Source organism: Bombyx mori, chromosome 10, assembly GCF_030269925.1.
Source record: "Bombyx mori chromosome 10, ASM3026992v2".
NCBI lineage: Eukaryota > Metazoa > Arthropoda > Insecta > Lepidoptera > Bombycidae > Bombyx > Bombyx mori.
Window position 1 is genome coordinate 10,447,324 of NC_085116.1, and position 18,873 is coordinate 10,466,196.

The following is an 18,873-nucleotide window of genomic DNA, read 5'->3' on the forward strand; positions in this document are numbered from 1 at the left end:
ACGTCGCAATTGCTATACTCGTAAAAGTCTGAAATACATACTTTAATTATATCTTTATTATATCTAGAAACGTATTTGCTGCCATTGAAGATTTGTGATTTAAATACTAGTTGTCGTCAAAATTCATATAAATTAAGAACAATTAAAAATTTCAATATTGTAAAACATTTTCAAATAAGCAGTAACTAATCTCCATTTGTATTTTCTATTTTATGTAAGCTTTGATTTTAACATTTTTGTTTGGTATATTTAATTTTGGTCATCCTTTTTAGCACAATATGACGATAAAGATTTAGTTGTAAATTGCGTTTTTGCATACATTTGATTCTAATGTGTTTTTCCGCTAATATGATTGTTGCTCTAGCTGTTTTTATTGCATGCAAATTAAATTTTTAATTTACATATTAATAGATTCGTACTCTATAATATATGTACCTAATATTATAAGGAAATGCAATAAAGACAATTTTTTTTATTTTTTTTTTTTATTGCTTAGATGGGTAGACGAGCTCACAGCCCACCTGGTGTTAAGTGGTTACTGGAGCCCATAGACATCTACAACGTAAATGCGCTACCCACCTTGAGATATAAGTTCTAAGGTCTCAAGTATAGTTACAACGGCTGCCCTACCCTTCAAACCGAAACGCATTACTGCTACACGGCAGAAATAGGCAGGGTGGTGTTACCTACGCGTGGGTAGGTACCAAAGTACCAAAAATAAAAGTTGTCGTCCAAATGAATGTAACTTATGAATAATTAAGAATTTCAATATTGTAATGTCTTTTCAAACAGGCAGTAACTATTACTCAGGTTGCATTTTTCTATTTTATGTAAGCTTTGATTTTAACATTTTTGTTTGGTATATTTGGTCATCCTTTTTAGCACAATATGACGATAAAGATTTAGTTGTAAATTGCGTTTTTGCATACATATGCTTCTTTTAATGTGTTTTTCCGCTAATATGATTGTTGCTCTAGCTGTTTTTATTGCATGCAAATTAAATTTTAAATGTCAAAATTAATAGATTCGCACTTTGTAATGTTAATATATGTACCTAATATTATAAGGAAATGCATTAAAAACAATAAAATTAACGTTGAACTGTTACACGAAGCAGACTATCTACTGACAATTGACTCTAATAGCCGGTAGGAAGCGGACTCGATCGAGTTCATGGCCACATCTTGTCAGCCACGAGTTTCTTGTTTGTCCACAAAATATTTGAACAGCTCGTATTAAACACGTGCGTCATTGTATCTCTAATATTTTAATTATAAAACAGACGAGAACATCGTCAATCGTTGAGTTCTATGACTTGGTTTTTTTATCTTCATGGAATTCTTGAGCGTGTAGTATTCGTAGTAAATATGTTACGTCATGGTAATTCGTTAGGTTCACGTATCGCAGCAAAATCTTTTATTAAAGAGTTGCATACATTAATTTGGTAGGACCTCTTGTGAGTCCGCACGGGTAGGTACCACCACCCCGCCTATTTCCGCCGTGAAGCAGTAATGCGTTTCGGTTCGAAGGGTGGGGTAGCCGTTGTAACTATACTGAGACCTTAGAACTTATATCTCGAGGTGGGTGGTGCATTTATGTTGTAGATGTCTATGGGATCCAGTAACCACTTAACACCAGGTGGGCTGTGAGCTCGTCCATCCATCTATGCAATAAAAAAAATAAAAAAAACCAGTAGATTTTAGTTGCTTGCATCCTCGATCTAACAGAATTAAGTATGATTAACTTTATGTAGTTTTCTATCACACAGTAAAAGTGATCGGAAGACAATATTTGCCATAATACGGGTTTGAGAACAGTTGACCGGATAATTGATAAAGTGGTTATGACTGGTAGTTGAAATCTATATATTTTTTTCACTATTTTTTTATAGTCAGATGACTGAACGTAACTACGGCCTGCCTGCTGTTAAGTGGTTACCCGAGCCCATATGAATCACAACGTGAACTCAACTATCTCTTTGGAACAAGAAGTTCAATGAAGTATTTTACAATGGTTTTGGGATTTCAAAACAAAACGCTTCAAAATGCAAAAAATGGAAGATCTAAATAGCGTATTTTCATTTAATGGTACCTAAATAATTTTAGTTACACGATAACTAGGGTTAGTCTACACACAGAGTTATTTTCTGGAATGAGAGGAGGCGACACCAGAACAATAATATTGTTATATTATATTAATGTTTAGTGTAAACAAACGCCACGAGTGTCGCCCGCTAATTAATATCTTCTTCACCCGGTCGATGAGAGTTTTTCATGTGACGATCGTACGAATTACTCAATAATTTTTTTATTGCTTTGATGGGTGGACGAGCTCACAGCCTGGTGTTTAGTGGTTATTGGAGCCCATAGACAGCACTAAATGCCGCCACCCACCTTGAGATATAAGATAGTCTAAGGTCTCAGTATAGTTACAACGGCTGCCCCACCCTTCAAACCGAAACGCATTACTGCTTCACGGCAGAAATAGGCAGGTTGGTGGTACCTACCCGTGCGGACTCACAAGAGGTCATACCACCAGTAATTTTATGATATTACGACATACTCACTTAAAAGTATTTCAAAAACAATCCTTGTGTAGTAAATGTTTCAATGTTAAGGCCGCGAAAGTTTGATAACATGTTTGTTATTACTGATTTGACTTTGTTTGAACTAACTAAACATAACTGTTTAGCCGTGCTAGTTGATGAATTTTAAAGGCTCATGCAGTACCTGAGCTACAAGTATAGTACTTAATTGACATAAGTGTTAATTGGCGAACAACATAAAAAAAAATGTAAACACAAATAGATAACCTAAAATATTTGAATAGTATCAACAGTAGATAAAGTGCCATCACAGCACTATGAAAAAACTATTTCCTACGGACAGTAGCTTGGCCGTGCCTCTGACTATTTTCCCTATTTCCCTAAAACTGCTTTCAGACTGCGCTATAATATAATAGCATATAGTAATGGCTCTTAGTACAAGAATATCGCGTCATCACTATACATTGTTAAAGATACGTTCACACTGTACTGTACTATATATTATTGGCTAAGTATACGCTGCTATACTATATGGTACTATAGTATAGCGTAGTCTGAAAGCAGCTTATTAGCTACTCAAGTATTAAGTTACTAGCTATTCTTGCTAGGCGCGGACGGGTAGGTGAACTCACGGGCTCAACCTGAAAGAACTTGCTAACACTAGCCGGTCACTAATCTATCACCGGATCGGAATCGCGATCTACCGAGAAGATCAGGCGAGAAACTCAGATCGTCTATGGGCTAGCTCGTCTCTCTTCGATGACAACAGAAAAAAGGGATATTTCGATAACCTCTAAATGAAAATACTAATAATAGAAACTTAAAAAAAAAAACATTAAAATTCTTATAGGAAATGGAACTACATATAATGGAACTAAATCGTCCTGTCCGCAATACATGTATGTACATTTCTTAGTAATTTATTAAAGAGCTGTTGCGTCAAGATATTCAAGAGGCAGACTTTCTAGGAAATTGTCTTTAGTTATACTAATATTTCATTATCAATGTGACGGTGACATAAAATGATGATGCAACAGGTTACGATAAGCTTACTAATCGTTTAGACGAGTCAAAGGCCTTTTGTCTTACATTCGAACGGGTTACATTGTATTCGAGTTCCACGTAATAATAATTAGTTTATGTAATATACGTAATCCGATCACGGTCGGCGTTTGAACCCGGCAACATTATTATAAACTAAATCAACAAGACGGAACAGAAGGCATCTTGTTACGAAATTATTGTTTGTTCAAGGTTCACCATTCACATATCGTCTTAAGTTAGTTAATGTGCCGTCACTGAGCACTGCATGGACTTAGTTGGTCATGGTATAGGATTGAAAGTAGGTATAATACTAAAATATTTGGTAATCTATCAATGACTTTATCGATGTAAAGCGCTTATAGGACGTTACAATAATTTGTCTGCCTACTGCTTAGTACTCTCCATAAGCCTCGTTTGAAGAAGGACATGAAGGAAACACCGTGGAGAAGAAGAAGAAGAAGAAGGGTCGTCGTACCCCCTTTCGGGGGCACGGAACGGGCCTCGGGGCAAACCCCACTACCCGGGCTGAAACTCCCTACCACATAGGGCAGGGGTGAAGTAGATGCGGGGAGGACTTGGGGAAGGTACGCTGTTCGCAGCGTGCACGGCTGCACTACATCGACAAAATAATAAATACTTATATATAATACGATGGGCTTGTTGTCATGGGTGGAGTGATGCCCGTGGAGGAGTCTCCCCGGCGCCGGCTGCTGTCGTCTGCTTCCTACGGTTTTCTTTTTTTTTTTTTTTTTTTTTTTTTTTTTTTTCCCTCTAACTACTAAACTATAAACTAACTAAAACTAATCTAACTAACTATACTAACTATTTACAACTACAAAAAACAACAGTCAGCACCGTGGGGCCCGCCACCGGCCCCATGCTGCGGCCCCACCTCTACAAGTCAGAGGGGGAGCCGCGGCACTGGTTTGGCGCTCACCCGCTAGGGGCTCCCCAGAAGGGGAAGACCGTCGCGGGGAGGGACCGACCTATAATCACTCCCCATAAGGGGGAGTGGTCCACCCAACGGGGGTGGGAAATGGGTCCCCATAAGGGGGGCACCCCAACGAAGTGGGGGGAAATGACGAGTGTGGACAGCTCAGTCCCATGGGGGCACTCATTATGAGCACTCCCATATCACTCCGGTTAAGCCGACTATCTTACCATAGAAGGGGGTTCCAGTAGCTCCCTTGGTAGCGCCCGACCATCAGGTGGTCTGGCGTGCAAGGGAGCTAAATTGTGGAGATGCTCGTGGGGTCCACCGTCAGCCCGCTCGTAAAGATTACGAGCTAGCCTCCGGATGAACTCCTCGAGCGACTCCACATCCAGATCCCGGGCGATTACGGCATTTCTGACGTATCGCCCTGCTCCTACTATCGTGCGAAGAGCCAGATTCTGCTGGGCCTGTAACTTCACCCGCATGACCTGCGGGATGAGGTGATACCAGGCCGCAGCTGCGTACGTGATACGGGAACGGACATACGTCTTATAAATGCCGAGCTTAGTCCTGACCGGCAACCTGGAGGCCAACACCGGCCGGAGGAGGAATCTCGCGTAGCGAGCGGCCGCCAACGCCTTATTGGCGTGGGCGGTCATCCTCAAACTCCGATCGATATCGACCCCCAAGTACCGGACGCTGGATCTAAACTCGACATTAGCGTCACGGAGACTGAGCTGTCCCGGGACGACTGTTGTGCGGACCGGACCGAAGAGGATAGCCGCGGTCTTCCCCACGTTGACCGCGACCCTCCATCGGTCCAGCCACTGGGGCAGTAGGTCCAACAGCCTCTGCATCCTCGAAATGGCCGCAGAGGGGAAATTAGAGGACGAGAAGTAGGCGCTGTCGTCGGCAAACAGCGCCAACTTCACGTCGGCTTCCCACGCTTGGAGGTTGCCCTCAAGCGTGGGAATGTCGTTGGTGTAGAGAGCGTAGAGGACTGGTGCCAGGACGCTTCCCTGGGGAACTCCGGCCGTGACTGGGCGCACCGACGACTTTGCGCCCTCGACCGCGACAAGGAAGGATCTTCCCTCCAGGTACGACCCCAGCAGTCGCACATAGGCGTGCTGGAGGTCCGTGTTCTGCAACAGCTTGTAGATCAGTCCCGCATGCCAGACACGGTCGAAGGCCTTCTCGATATCGAGAAAGACTGCGGCCGTGTACTGGCGCGCGTTGGACCGATCCGCCAAGTGGTGCATAACGCGGACCAATTGCAGCGTTGTCGAGTGACCGCTGCGAAACCCGAATTGCTCGGGTCTGAGAAGGATGTGCGGCGACACCCTTCTCAGCAGCAGCCGCTCGAACAACTTGCCCATATGCGACAGCAGAGTGATCGGACGATAACTGGAGGGATTTCTCCTATCCTTGCCGGGTTTGGGCAGGGCAATAACCTTGCCCAATTTCCAAGTTCCCGGGAAGTGTCCTGTGGACAGAATGGAATTGAACAGTCGTGTCATGAATGACACGACCGTTTCGGGGAAGTGGAAAAATGCGAGGGAGGGAATACCGTCCTCGCCCGGCGCCTTGCGCCTCTTCATCCGCTTGATGGAGAGGCGCAATTCACTGGGAGTGATGAAATCACCATCTCCCAACGGTGGCACCGGGGAGGAGAGTAGGCTTGCTACGCTCTCTTCCACCGATTGGTGGAATGCGGCCTCTGAGGGTGCAGAGTTATTTGGAGCGAACTGCCGCTCCAGCATTACGGCCAGGACATCGGCGCGGGCCTGAGCCGAGAAGCATCGGTTGCCCCTCTCGTCCACGAGTGGACAAGTCGGGGCAGGCCGATTTGAGAGCTGGCGGCAAAGTCGGTGGAGGGACACGGACGAGGGGTCCTCACGGGCCTCCTCGATCCGTTCCTCCCACGCATAGCCCCGATAGGAGCTAATCTTCGCCGCCAACTCCGCTTCCAGCTCATTAAGCTCGCGCTTGATCCTGGGACAACGAGTTGTCGCCCAGAGCCTCCTCAGGCCCCTCTTCCGGCGAATAATCGCTTTCAGATGGGCCGGGAGTATACCTCTGGGCCCGCCGCTGGGCACAAGAGTCGTCGCCTGGTCGATCGCTCCCCTGATGGAGTCGACAAGGCGGACTGCCGCGTCGTCGACCCCCTCAGGGGTGTTGGGGTCCTGAATTACGGGAAGGTCGACTAGGAGTCTCTTAAAGAGCTTAAGGTCGTAGGGGCGAGGTCGCAACCCGGGTAAGCCCCATTCCCAGTGTGACCAGGATAGGGAGATGGGGGGTACCCAGGTCGTACAGTGCCTCAATAGTTAAGGGGCACCGTAGCCCCTTATGAACGCACACATCCAACACGTCGGGCTGGAGTTGCGCGGCGGTCGGAATGTGCGTGGGTTCGTCGGGGCCGACCACAGAGTAGTCGCCCCTATCGGCATCTTCTGACAGCCGCCTGCCCACTGCTGAGTTCAGTCGGGAGCCCCACGCGACGTGCTTCGCGTTGAGGTCCCCGACCAGCAGAGCTGGGCGGCTGTCGCAATTCAGGACCCGTCTTATGTCCCCGGGGTGGAAATCAGGCCCCGGGGGTCTATACGCGGCATAAACCCGCATATCTCCCCCCGAGGTGTGGATCCTCACACCGATCGACCTTGTCGATGTGAAGGCCAGCAAATCCAACTGATCATGCACCACGTCTCGCCTGACGAGCGCCGCAGTGCCCCTGAACGGCGTCCCGGCAGGACTCACCTCGTCACGTCGGTACATGAAGTAGTTTGGAATCCTGAACACATCCCGAGGACGTAGCTTGGTCTCGCCCAGGAGCACAACCTCAGGGTTGTACTCCCGGGCGAGAACCAAGAGCTCGTTCTTGCGGGGTTTTACCCCGCCGGGGTTCCAATAAATGATGCGCAGTTCCTGGCTAGCCATTGAACTGCGCAATCATTCGGTAGAACCCCGACAAGAGAGCCCCGAAAGGGCTGGCTCCCGAGGCGATCTCGCGGATCACTCCGGAGACCACCTCGGACAATTTTTCCCAGAGCGCGAGAAGCCATGCAGCAAAGCCGGCAGGCTGTGAGGCCTGCCGACCGCTGCGCTGCTCGCGCTGAGGGCGGGGGGGAAGAGGGGGCAGAGTATTGCCCAACTGCTCAGGTTGAGCTTGAGGCAATGTTTGTCCCTCCAGTTGTGGAGGGTTAAAAAAAAAAAAAAAAAAAAAAAAAAAAAAAAGGGTCGGCAGTTTCGTTGGCTTCCATGGCCTCATGAGGTCATGAGGTTGTTGGTCCACTTCCATGTTTCTGGCGCTGCTCTCTCTCGCCATTTTCTTCAAGAGCTTCTTCCTCTCCTTTTTTTTTTTATTTTTAATTTTATTTTTTTTTTGATTTAGGGGCTGAGCCGGCTGTCTGGCGAGTGTCGTGGGCTGTGGTGACAGCTATAATTTGGGCTCGGCCACGAGGAGTGGGGTTGGACGTTTTGGTCTGTCGCGGCGGGTTGGCCTGCGCCATCAGCGTGGTCGCTGACGACGCTGCCTCCACTACCGAGACAGACGGAATGGTACTAGGAGGGGGAGGGGCTGGGGTTTGGGAAGATTTCCCTTTCCCCTTCCCCTTTCCCTTAGGGATGGGAACAGGTGCGACTGGAGCGACTGGAGCCGGGACATTCCTGGGCCGAGGCACCGGTGGTGCAGGAGGGGGGATGGTTACTCCCATCATCCTGGCCCTCTTGCGGTAGACCACACACCGCCGATCGATGGCGGCGTGGTCCTTCCCGCAATTTGCACAGGATAATGGGCCATCCCTTGGCCTCGGGCAGTCCGCCACAATGTGCTCGCCGGCACATCGAACGCAGCGGACCGCACGGTGACAATTGGTGGACGCGTGACCGAAGGCCTGGCAGCGGTGACACTGCGCAGGTCCTCGGTTTGGACGCCATCCCTCAACCGTCACCCCCGGCAAGCACATCAGTTCATTCACTGAATACAGCCGGGCGAGGTCACCCTTGGAGAGGTGGTCCAAGGCCACGAAGAAAACGCAGCCCTGTCTCCCTCTCTTGGCCCGGATACACCGGGCATATCGAGCAGGAAAGCCCAGCTCCTTGAGGGCGTTCGTAACTTCCGCCGCATCGGTGTCGGCAGGGAGACCCCGGACGGCCACCTTCGAGGGTATTTCCTCCGACAACGCATAACAGAACCACTTAATGGTTTTGTCTGCGGCGGAGGCCCTCGAAAGATAGTCCTGGATCACCCTGTACTCCTCCGCCGATGACGGCAGGAAGCGGAAACCGGCGCCGTGGGGTCTGGCAGAAGGAGCCCTACCGAGGCGCTCCCTAATGGCTGCCATATGGCGAGACCAGTTCGGGAGAGCTTCCACCATGATAGGTGGATGCCGGCGGAGCTCCTCCTGGACCCGACCCCTCGGCCTCGGGGGAGGAGGAACTTGGGTTTGGGTGGGTCTGGGGCGAGTACCCACTGGGGGTTGGGATGCGGCTATGGTCGCATAAGATGTTGAGGGAGTGGGTTGGTACGGGTTAGGGACCTGTTGGGCTTTAGTGGACTCGAGATCCATATACCTGGTTGAATCCAGGTTGCCCGCCGTGCCGCTTAGGGCGGGGGCACCTCGAGTTGGATCCACTGGGATAGGGGATATAGTCGGGGAAGGGGATCGAGGAGGGGATCTGAGTTGGCGTGGGGCTACCCCTGTCCTGGTGGGGGCCCTCGGTTTGGGGATGGGTTTAGCTACTGGGATGGGACTCCCAGTGGGGGATGAAGACCTTGATGAAGAAGGAGAAACAGAGTTGGAGTTGGAGTTGGAGTTGGAAGAGGACGGGGCGGAAGACGTGGCCTCGCTATCCTCTCCCTCCGATTTGGAGGAGGGACCTATTCTTGGTCGTTTATCTTGGTCCGATGAGCCTCGGTCTGACTCGGACCTGGCCTTCTTCCGCGGCCGAGAGGGCCCCGAGGGATCGGTCAACGAGGGAAGGGCACCTTCCCTCGGTTCGATCCCCGGAGAACCCCCGGCCGAGGCCGAAGGCCCGGGCCGATTGTCAGTTCCGAACCCCATCGGGACTGTACGAATCATTGGTTCAGGTCTATGGGTCCGTAATTCGGCCATAGCCTGGCGTCCCTTACGAGACGGGCCGGGAGTGCTGATTATGGGGGGTGAGTGATCCCCAGACATGATTTGGTAATCCTGAAGATCACGCGGACATTGGTGCCCTCACTAGGAAGGCTATGTATACACTATGGGCGACCAGTCAGCCGACCCTTCGTTTCGAAGAATAAGAATGTAGTGTAGAATGTAGTGTAGGTCAGTTTGACTGTGAAGGGGAGACTAGTGACGCTTGTCAGTAGCAGTCCCAAGTATAAATATAATTGATTTAAATTGTAGGAGAAGAAACAAAGAATAAAGTAGGGAAAATAATAATTAATAGTTGAGTCTATCAATAATCAAAACTAATAACTAAGTCAAACTAACTTCAATTAAGCAAAATAAACAATAAATACTATCCTTAATTACCACTATTAACTACCACGATAACGTGATTGGGGTCACCCGTCGCATGTGGCATTCTAATGTAAACTAAGTACTATCAATTCGAAGAGAATTCTACCAATGTAATTTAAAACTACTGCTAATTATTATCAATTAATTTTAAAGTTGTTAATTTGAGAAAGAAAATTTACATATGTAGTTCTAAGTGACTACAGAACAATAAAATAATTATATTATCCAACTAAAAACGGTGGGTTCTGGACACCAATACCACGGGCCAGGTCCACAAGGCCGGGACCCCCGGGTTAGAAGATCTCAAAACCAGGTTTGAGATCAGGGAACCCCGCGATCAACGACCGAGCGGGCCACGACCGAGACACTAGCACCTTCCTCCTCCCGGCTAGCTCCGGTACCACACAAATAAAAATAAAAATAATAATAAAAATAAAAATAACTAAAGATAAAATAATACTATGAAATTTACAAGTTATTAGCTGCAATACAACTTATACGACGGGATCGCACAACCACAATCGTCAGTACTATTATAAAAAATGACAAAACAATGGGGACGGCTTATGATCGGTGATCGGTATGCCAATAATAATGTAATCTAGGTTTAAAAATTAAATTACGAATTCGAAAAAAAAATATTACACCAAAAGAGGGTAGATATGAAAAATTTTAAACTCGCTATATACTTAAGATAATTCAATATGTGAACAATTTAACTACTTTCTACCTAATAATTATAAAGAAACTAATAATGTAAAGTAATGCAATGAAATCGAATAGACATAGGAAATAATCAATTGTACAATTAATAATGAAATAATGAAATAACTAGAAAAAAACTTAAACATACGACCTACCTGTAAGGCTCCGACGCCGCAGACCTGTGGAGGATTGGCCTTCGGGTGTTGGTAACAGCCCCTCCTAACCCCGAGGGGTAGGGGAGGACTGGGAACAGACACGGGCGGCCAGACTCAATGGCGCTCACGTACACCAGTTTTATTAAAAAATAAAATGGTTACGCAGCTTTCACAGGCTGATCGACACCTACCCGCTATTAACCAATGTTAAGAATAAAAGTGTCAACCAACTCACCTGTTCCCGGGTCCTGCGTTACGCTGCTCGGAATGTCTCCAACCCGAAGCAGCACCGCTAGATCACAACACACGCACTGTGGGCACACACTAACTGTACAGCACAACACAGCAAGGGGCCACTTAGCCTGGTGTCCCGGGGGACACCGTGGAGGAGAGCTCATTCCATAGCCGGATGATACGTGGCAAAAAAGACCCCTGGAAACGCACTGTGGATGACCGCAGTGGCACCAGGTACTATGAATGAACTACTACTCCGGTGGCGGGCGGTGCGATGGTAAAAAGGAGATGATGGTATCATCTCGAACAATTCATCAGAATAGTCCCTCCCATTATCTAATACAATATACGTGAGTTAAAGATGTTTACCTACTCATTTCTAATTTAGAATTAAAATGTTCAAGCTCTGATAGCACACTTCACATATTCGATGGTTGTTGTGGAAAAAAATTCCTTCAAGCCACAATACCGTCCATAATGTTTATCTTAGTTTTGCTCATCGTTAATCTTATGTATAAAAAATATACATTTCTTTATTCTAGCCCATGCTTCTCAATCTAAATTTCTAAGCATTTTTTTATTGCATTTAACCTCGAAACACCACCAATGTATTTCGGATCGTAATGACACTAGAATGTTAATGAAATAAAAACTACAACACACGGTTTGGCAAGGAAAAGACGTCTGCATGTCGCGTCACTAACCTTGTACGCACCTTCGGCCTGGAGCGGATTGCGCAACCGGCGGGTCAAGGGTGGGAAGCCGCCATACTCGTTTTTGGCAATAAAACATACCTGCTCAGTTACAATGCTCTTTTGAAATAGCCTGAGAACGCTTCCAATATTAAACACACAAATCAAACAAAAGGACAATCATTGCGCAACACCGTCAACAGACGCGTTATAAGCGTCTCAGTTTATCGTTCTCAGAACGTCCAGATATAATTCTGATAAACGAGCGACCGGTCACCTGCGAGCTAGGTTGTCCATAAATTGTTTTCTAAAAGAATTCGATTTAGCTTAAAAAAAACCGTCTACCTGTCTCTTAATGTATGGACGCAGACAATTTATTGGTCCCGCCCCGAATCAAGATTGAGGCGCCAAAACAGCTTTTTGCGAGGATCGCTCGACCTTGCCCCGTTTGATTAAATTCAAACCAGTTGTAGCATTAAAAGTAAAAACTTTCACGGACTGTTACGATGATACGATAAATATTATCGCAGAATCGTAATAGTCGCGTCAAACGATCCTTATCATTGGATATTTTTTATTTATTTTTAGAAGCAACGTCAGAAGTCGCACATCGATAAACAGGTAACATCTGCACAATGTTTGCTAAAATAGTATTTGTGTGACCAATTTTTAATACCGTAACTAGGCAGATGAATTCTAAGCCCAACAATTTTAAAGTTGTCACTAGAGTCTACAGACAACACAATGCTAATTACGCTGCGCCGTTGAGACATATTTTCGAAGTTCCTATTGCAATGCATAACTTATTTCCGGTGGATATACATCTGCACATAGGTGCTTGCCTGACGGTATCAAAACACCCCTTTATTTTACTTAACATGATTTTGAGGAGACTTAAGTAGGAAAACAATATGAATTTGATTAAAGGATATTAAAAGTAGTACAAGCTGTCGCCTCTCGTGCTCACACTTATACATAATGTGCATAGAATATATTTTCATATAAAATCATGCATCTGTAAATTAATTGTTGTAGTGTAAATTCCAAATTTTAAAGCGATAACAATTCATGAATAATCTTGTAATTAAAATCTTTTATTACTCTTATTTTTGTTTAAAACAATTGAATTTTGAATTTAGAACACTTACTTAGAATATTGTGCATTGTCAACCTTGAACTCATTGTCAGCGTCATAGTGAATCATTTTGTTTTTATTAGCGCGATGTATTGTTTTAATAACATCAACAATTATAAACTAAACAATCGGATGATCGTATAATTTGTATGAACTTATAATTTCTTTGATTCATGAACCATGCTAGAAAACTCGGGTTTATTAAAACCGGCAGCCATTACCCGTGCAAGCATTCTTCATGTGTTTTGATTATAGATTGTATTCATTCGCTGTTCGAATCTTGCGTCTAATAAGTATTTGTTTAATGATTTACAACTGGTTCTATTGTAAGAAAATGATGTCATCATGAATTGAAATGTGCGTCCATCGTTCAGCAGTTTTGTTCATGATTCGAATAATGCAAACGGCAACTATCCTGCCGCCGTATTACAACGACGTGTAGACTCGGTACCTACTTGAAGCAAGATTTTTTTTTTATTGCTAGATGGGTGGACGTGCTCACAGCCCACCTGGTGTTAAGTGGTTACTGGAGCCCATAGACATCTACGACGTAAATGCGCCACCCACCTCGTGATATAAGTTCTAAGGTCTCAAGTATAGTTACAACGGCTGCCCCACCCTTCGAACCGAAACGCATTACTGCTTCACGGCAGAAATAGGCAGAGCGGTGGTACCTACCCGCGCGGACTCACAAGAGGTCCTACCACCAGTAATTACGCAAATTATAATTGTGCGGGCTTCATTTTTATTACACGATGTTATTCCTTCACCGTGGAAGTCAATCGTGAACATTTGTTGAGTACGTATTTCATTAGAAAAATTGGTGTCCGCCTGAGATTCGAACATCCGTGCATCGCTCAACACGAATGCACCGGACGTCTTATCGCTTAGGCTACGACGACTTCTAGAATTTAAAATAGCAATTCATAACTGACATTCCACGTAGGTGTCGCGGTGTTTGTTTATCATATTGTTTATGATCGTTCATGGCTGTTTTCAAGGTTGTTTTTGCCAATTTATCTATATTTTGTTCCGGTTAATGCGGAAAAACAAAGCGAAAAAAAAAGAACGCTTTAGATAACAACAATGATATCATGAAGCTAGATTATTTCCTGTTTTCCAAGGGGAAAACATCGCTAACTGGGGCCGCAGGGGACGCCCGACAAATGAATGTACCTACTTATTGATTTTGTTTGCCCCTACATGGAGGAACTTAGGAATATTTTTCTTCGTATCGCGTCCTATAATTTCATCGCGTATTGTGAAACTTCGATAACTAATACAAGGTTAGTTTGATAAAGATAATAACACTGAATCTAATTTCCTCTTCCTAATGATAAACAAACAGAAAATATTTGCTCGTACAGTTGTTAGTAAACAATAACAATAAACTGTTATACAAGATGTTGTGATGTTCAATTTGTACATAGAGTTTCACAGAACAGTGTTTTTACGGAACAATGTTTTGCTTAATTTTTCATATCACTGGGCTTTTTCTTGGGTCAGGCGGAAATTTGTTGTTCGACTTTCATCTGTGATTAGGAGGTGATGGAGGATCCATCTCGGAGATGAATCGACTAAACCTCTCCATTACTCACCTGCGTAACAATAACGAACGGGCGGAGGGCAAGGTGACGCGTTTCGCCCGTTTCTCCTCACCACCCTACGGTCAGGGATTGATCCCATATAGGAGCTCCGTATATCCGCCGTCGACCATCACCATGTAGAGGCGACGAGGCATGACGTAATCTACCAAACCTCATCCCACGAGTAGGGTTGTGGTGTATTTATCGAAGTCCGTTCTAATCCCTAGTAAGAGAATGCAACACAAATTTTCCTTAGCATCAACGTAAAATTGCAAGATTTTTTTTATTGCTCAGATGTGTCGATGAGCTCACAGCCCACCTGGTGTTAAGTGGTTACTGGAGCCCATACACATCTAAAACTTAAATGCGCCATCCACCTTGAGATATAAGTTCTAAGGTCTCAGTTTATAGCTGTTATAGTTTGTAGCTAAAAGTGCAAACTTTCCGTTAGGGAAAAGAGCGGAAAATATACATTTAATACTGGATTATGTAACGCTCATGCAAATCAGCGAATGACTTCATTCTAACTATAGGACGTAATGTAGTTTAAGATAAAAAGCGACGAGAACTGTGCGCGTTATTACGCAATGCAATTGCACTTCCTGTACTCGTCAAGGATAATTAACAATGTTTGTGTGACATTAGCCGTGGTTCAAGGTGAATTCAGTTATCATTGCGATGACGATAACAATATCATAATCGAGAATGCATTTTTTGGTTTGTCTTCTCACTGTGACGGTTAGGGATGATGTTTGAAAGAGAAACTTTCTGGAAAATATGTATACGTTAATTTGGATCAGGGAATAATGAGACGTTTCTCAATATTTCAGAATTACAAATTTACCCTTAATATTTAGATATAAATTTAAGAAATTGCAAATTTAAGTTTAGTTTACGCTAGAGGCTTATCGTTGCTTCAGCTTCGGATGCAAACGTTCTAATATTTACGAACCAGCTATTTTTAGTTCTGACTAATCATAAGCTATTGGGATATGAAATATAATCTGTTTTTTTCCTTTTATGAGAGATGCGAGATGATACAATGTTTATATATATATTTCTTATGTGCGTGTGTTTGTCACTGAGCTCCTCCTAAACGGCTGGACCGATTTTAGTGAAATTTTCTGTGTCCCTTCAGGTGGATTCGAGAATGGTTTAGATTTACAAATCAGCCCGGTAGATGGCACTGCAGTCGGTATCTAGGTTATTTATCTTTCCTAGAAATAATTTATATGTCAAAACAACGTTTGCCAGCGGGCTAGCTAGTAATTTCTAAATACGAAAGTTTATTTTGGTGATGGACGTTGAGTGAATTAATATTTAAAAAAAAAATCATTATTACAATATAGATACATTAACTTCCTGCTGTACGAGACAATTAAATATTTCCAAGGTCACTTAACTAGAAGTTTTATTCGGAGAGACTGATAAATAATACAAAGTCAACATGTCATTATTACATTTATACATACATAATGTATATAGTATGTGTGATTTACATTAAAATTTTATTTTGATGATATTTTTTTTGGCCCACGTCACAATGTATACCCTCAATTATAATAAAATACATTAAGATGAATTCTATTCTCAACCGTGATCACTAGCTAAAATTAAAACAGAAAAGTAATATATGTGTAAATAATACTACTAATGTGTATATAAAGTTGTGTTTTTGTAGGTGAATGTATCTTCTCTCGATGATGTGGTCTATGGCATGAGGGACACACTTTATACCCGGTTTTTGTAAGCAGTTAAGCAGTCTGACTTAAAAATAACACGTAGTGTTTCGCGTTATTCGATCGAAGCACGTGCTGGCAGTTAATACAAAACCTGACAAACTTGATATTATACAAACAACTTTAAGATACAATTAATAATGTGTTAGCGTTAATTTACGATATTAATTAAAGTTACGTTTTCGGAAGTAAATAGTTGTGTACGCCATGACAATCCTGATGATTTAATCAAGTTTTTTATAGCAAGTTTTATCGCATTAACATAACTATTGATAAACTTATGCAAACACTTACATCCGTAATTGTAGCGGCGTCTACTCGAGAACTAAAAACGGCTGGCAGCTAGAAATTTCTAGAAATTTCGTACACAAAAAAAATCGGACAACTGAGAAAAAGCTCTACCATACTACCTTGAGCCACTGCGGTCATCCACAGTGCGTTTCCAGAGGACTTTTTTGCCACGTACCATCCGGCTATGGAATGAGCTCCCCTCCACGGTGTATTCCGAGCGCTATGACATGTCCTTCTTCAAAAGGGGCTTGTGGAGAGTATTAAGCGGTAGGCAGCGGCTTGGCTCTGCCCCTGGCATTGCTGAAATCCATGGGCGACGGTAACCACTCACCATCAGGTGGGCCGTATGATCGTCTGCCTACAAGGGCAATAAAAAAAAGCATCCGCTCGATTGTTTTTCAATACGGCTTCCCTTCTATTATGTCACGGTAACAACAATGTTTTGTCATCAAGTGACCTGGGACAGCACCGCTCTAACCTTCAAAGTACACCATAAACACCTCATGAATTTGAACTCCTGCAGTGTAACACACGCTAAATAAGCAAGACAGCAAGCACTACAATTTCAAAATGTCCATTGCAGCTGATTCAAAACGTTGATTGTTCCTGTAATATGCACCGTATTAAGGCAAATAAATATTTAGTAGAATGCGATGTCCTACGGATGTCCTACGTGACCGGTGGCTGGTGCCTCGCCGTCGCAGATAATTTCCAGGTCGAGCTAATCATCGTGAAACCAAAAGTTATTCGACTTCTTTCCCGTTAAAGTGATAGCTCCAGTAACTTCTCTGAATCGTGAGATTTACAAGGAAAATAAAATAAACACAAGTAAAATTGCTATCGGAGTGTACGTGATTTTATCTAATTTATTTAATCAAATTATTAAATAAAAAGATTAAAATATTACATCGTTTTGTTTTAACAATAGCAGATCAGAAAGACATTGTCCCATCTAACTTAATTAAATTTGTTTTTGATCATAATGCGATTGTCTTCAATTTATTATTTTACGTTCATTATTTCTAATTTTTGAAGTGAAACTTCTTTAGGCGCGTTGAGATTCAAATTTAACTCATGACAGATTGGTTACATCTAGAGAACAAATACGAACAAAGTAAGAAAATATGAAATTTAGGAAGAGCGAGAGTGAGAAAATAGACACAGCGTCTTGCGAATCACTACCCGTGGAGAGAGGAAGAAAACGAGCTGGGTCGTCTCTTATCTGTTTACGGGCTGTGATGATTCTGTTTACGGGCGTCAGCCACTAGATGGCTTGTTATTAGTTTCTCATTGTCCTGTAGATGGCAGTAACGTATTAACCCTCTTATATTTTATATTCAATGAAAATATATTTTTATTTACAATTTAAAATATGCATAAAGAGTGAACAGATCGTTTCACTTATATACATCTTTCTCTATTACAATAGAAATTTGATTTAAGGATGAAAAATGAAGTTTCACTTCTTTCATATGCACCAAGTTGCACTTGCACCATTTTTATTATTTCCATATTAACCTAATTAGGATTATTGTAAACATTAAAAAATCAGTCGAACCATCGCTTACGAGTGAAAAGCCTTATACCTTTTTCACACAGATTTATAAAAAAATAACTGACACATTCTAATAATACTTTTATTTCCATGAACAGGAAACAGCATTCATGTTAAAACGCTTTAGATATGATTATCATGTTACTTAATTCTAAAATCACGTGTCGCCCTATCGCCTGTATATTCTGATATAATAAACATCAGAAGATAGAAACCCTGAATCGGGCCGATACGATCATTGCCGTGATGATAATCATCCGCCATTGACCTCATTGTGGACATACGTAAACAATGGCATTAGAATTTTCTTATCTATCTATATCTAATCCTAATAAGGGCGGGTGGCCACGAAACCCATAAGATCCGGGTTTAATATTTAATCAATTAACATACTCGTAGAGGTTTCACATTCAATGGCCCAAAGCATTAATCGCCTGCTTTATGGGTATCAGAAACGTATGTGTATATATACGACAAGAACGATTATAATCAGTAAAATATTTTTTATCGTCATTTATTATATGATTATATATCCATCCAATATATAATATATCCGACTGGGAATCGAATGTGAACAATCAGGCAAGGTAGAGGACGAAAATAAGCGACAAAATTACGTATAATATGTTACGACGAACCTCCGAATAGGTTCTTTAGTTATGTGAAAACAAAAATATGAATCAAAGATTTTTAAAAGTTGTAGAAAAATTTGTATCATAAAACGGAAAAAATATGGCAGGGAGTTACATGCCCG

At 43.3% G+C, this 18,873-nt stretch overlaps 1 long non-coding RNA gene across 1 annotated transcript in view; it reads left to right on the top strand.

Moving 5' to 3' along the window:
• The first annotated feature begins 12,404 nt into the window (after positions 1-12,404).
• The window catches only part of LOC134199538 (uncharacterized), a 46,396-nt gene continuing 39,927 nt past the window's right edge, over positions 12,405-18,873 (top strand). The window contains exon 1 of the long non-coding RNA XR_009974081.1: positions 12,405-12,434. This is a non-coding gene — a long non-coding RNA (uncharacterized LOC134199538). The remainder of the gene's footprint in view (positions 12,435-18,873) is intronic.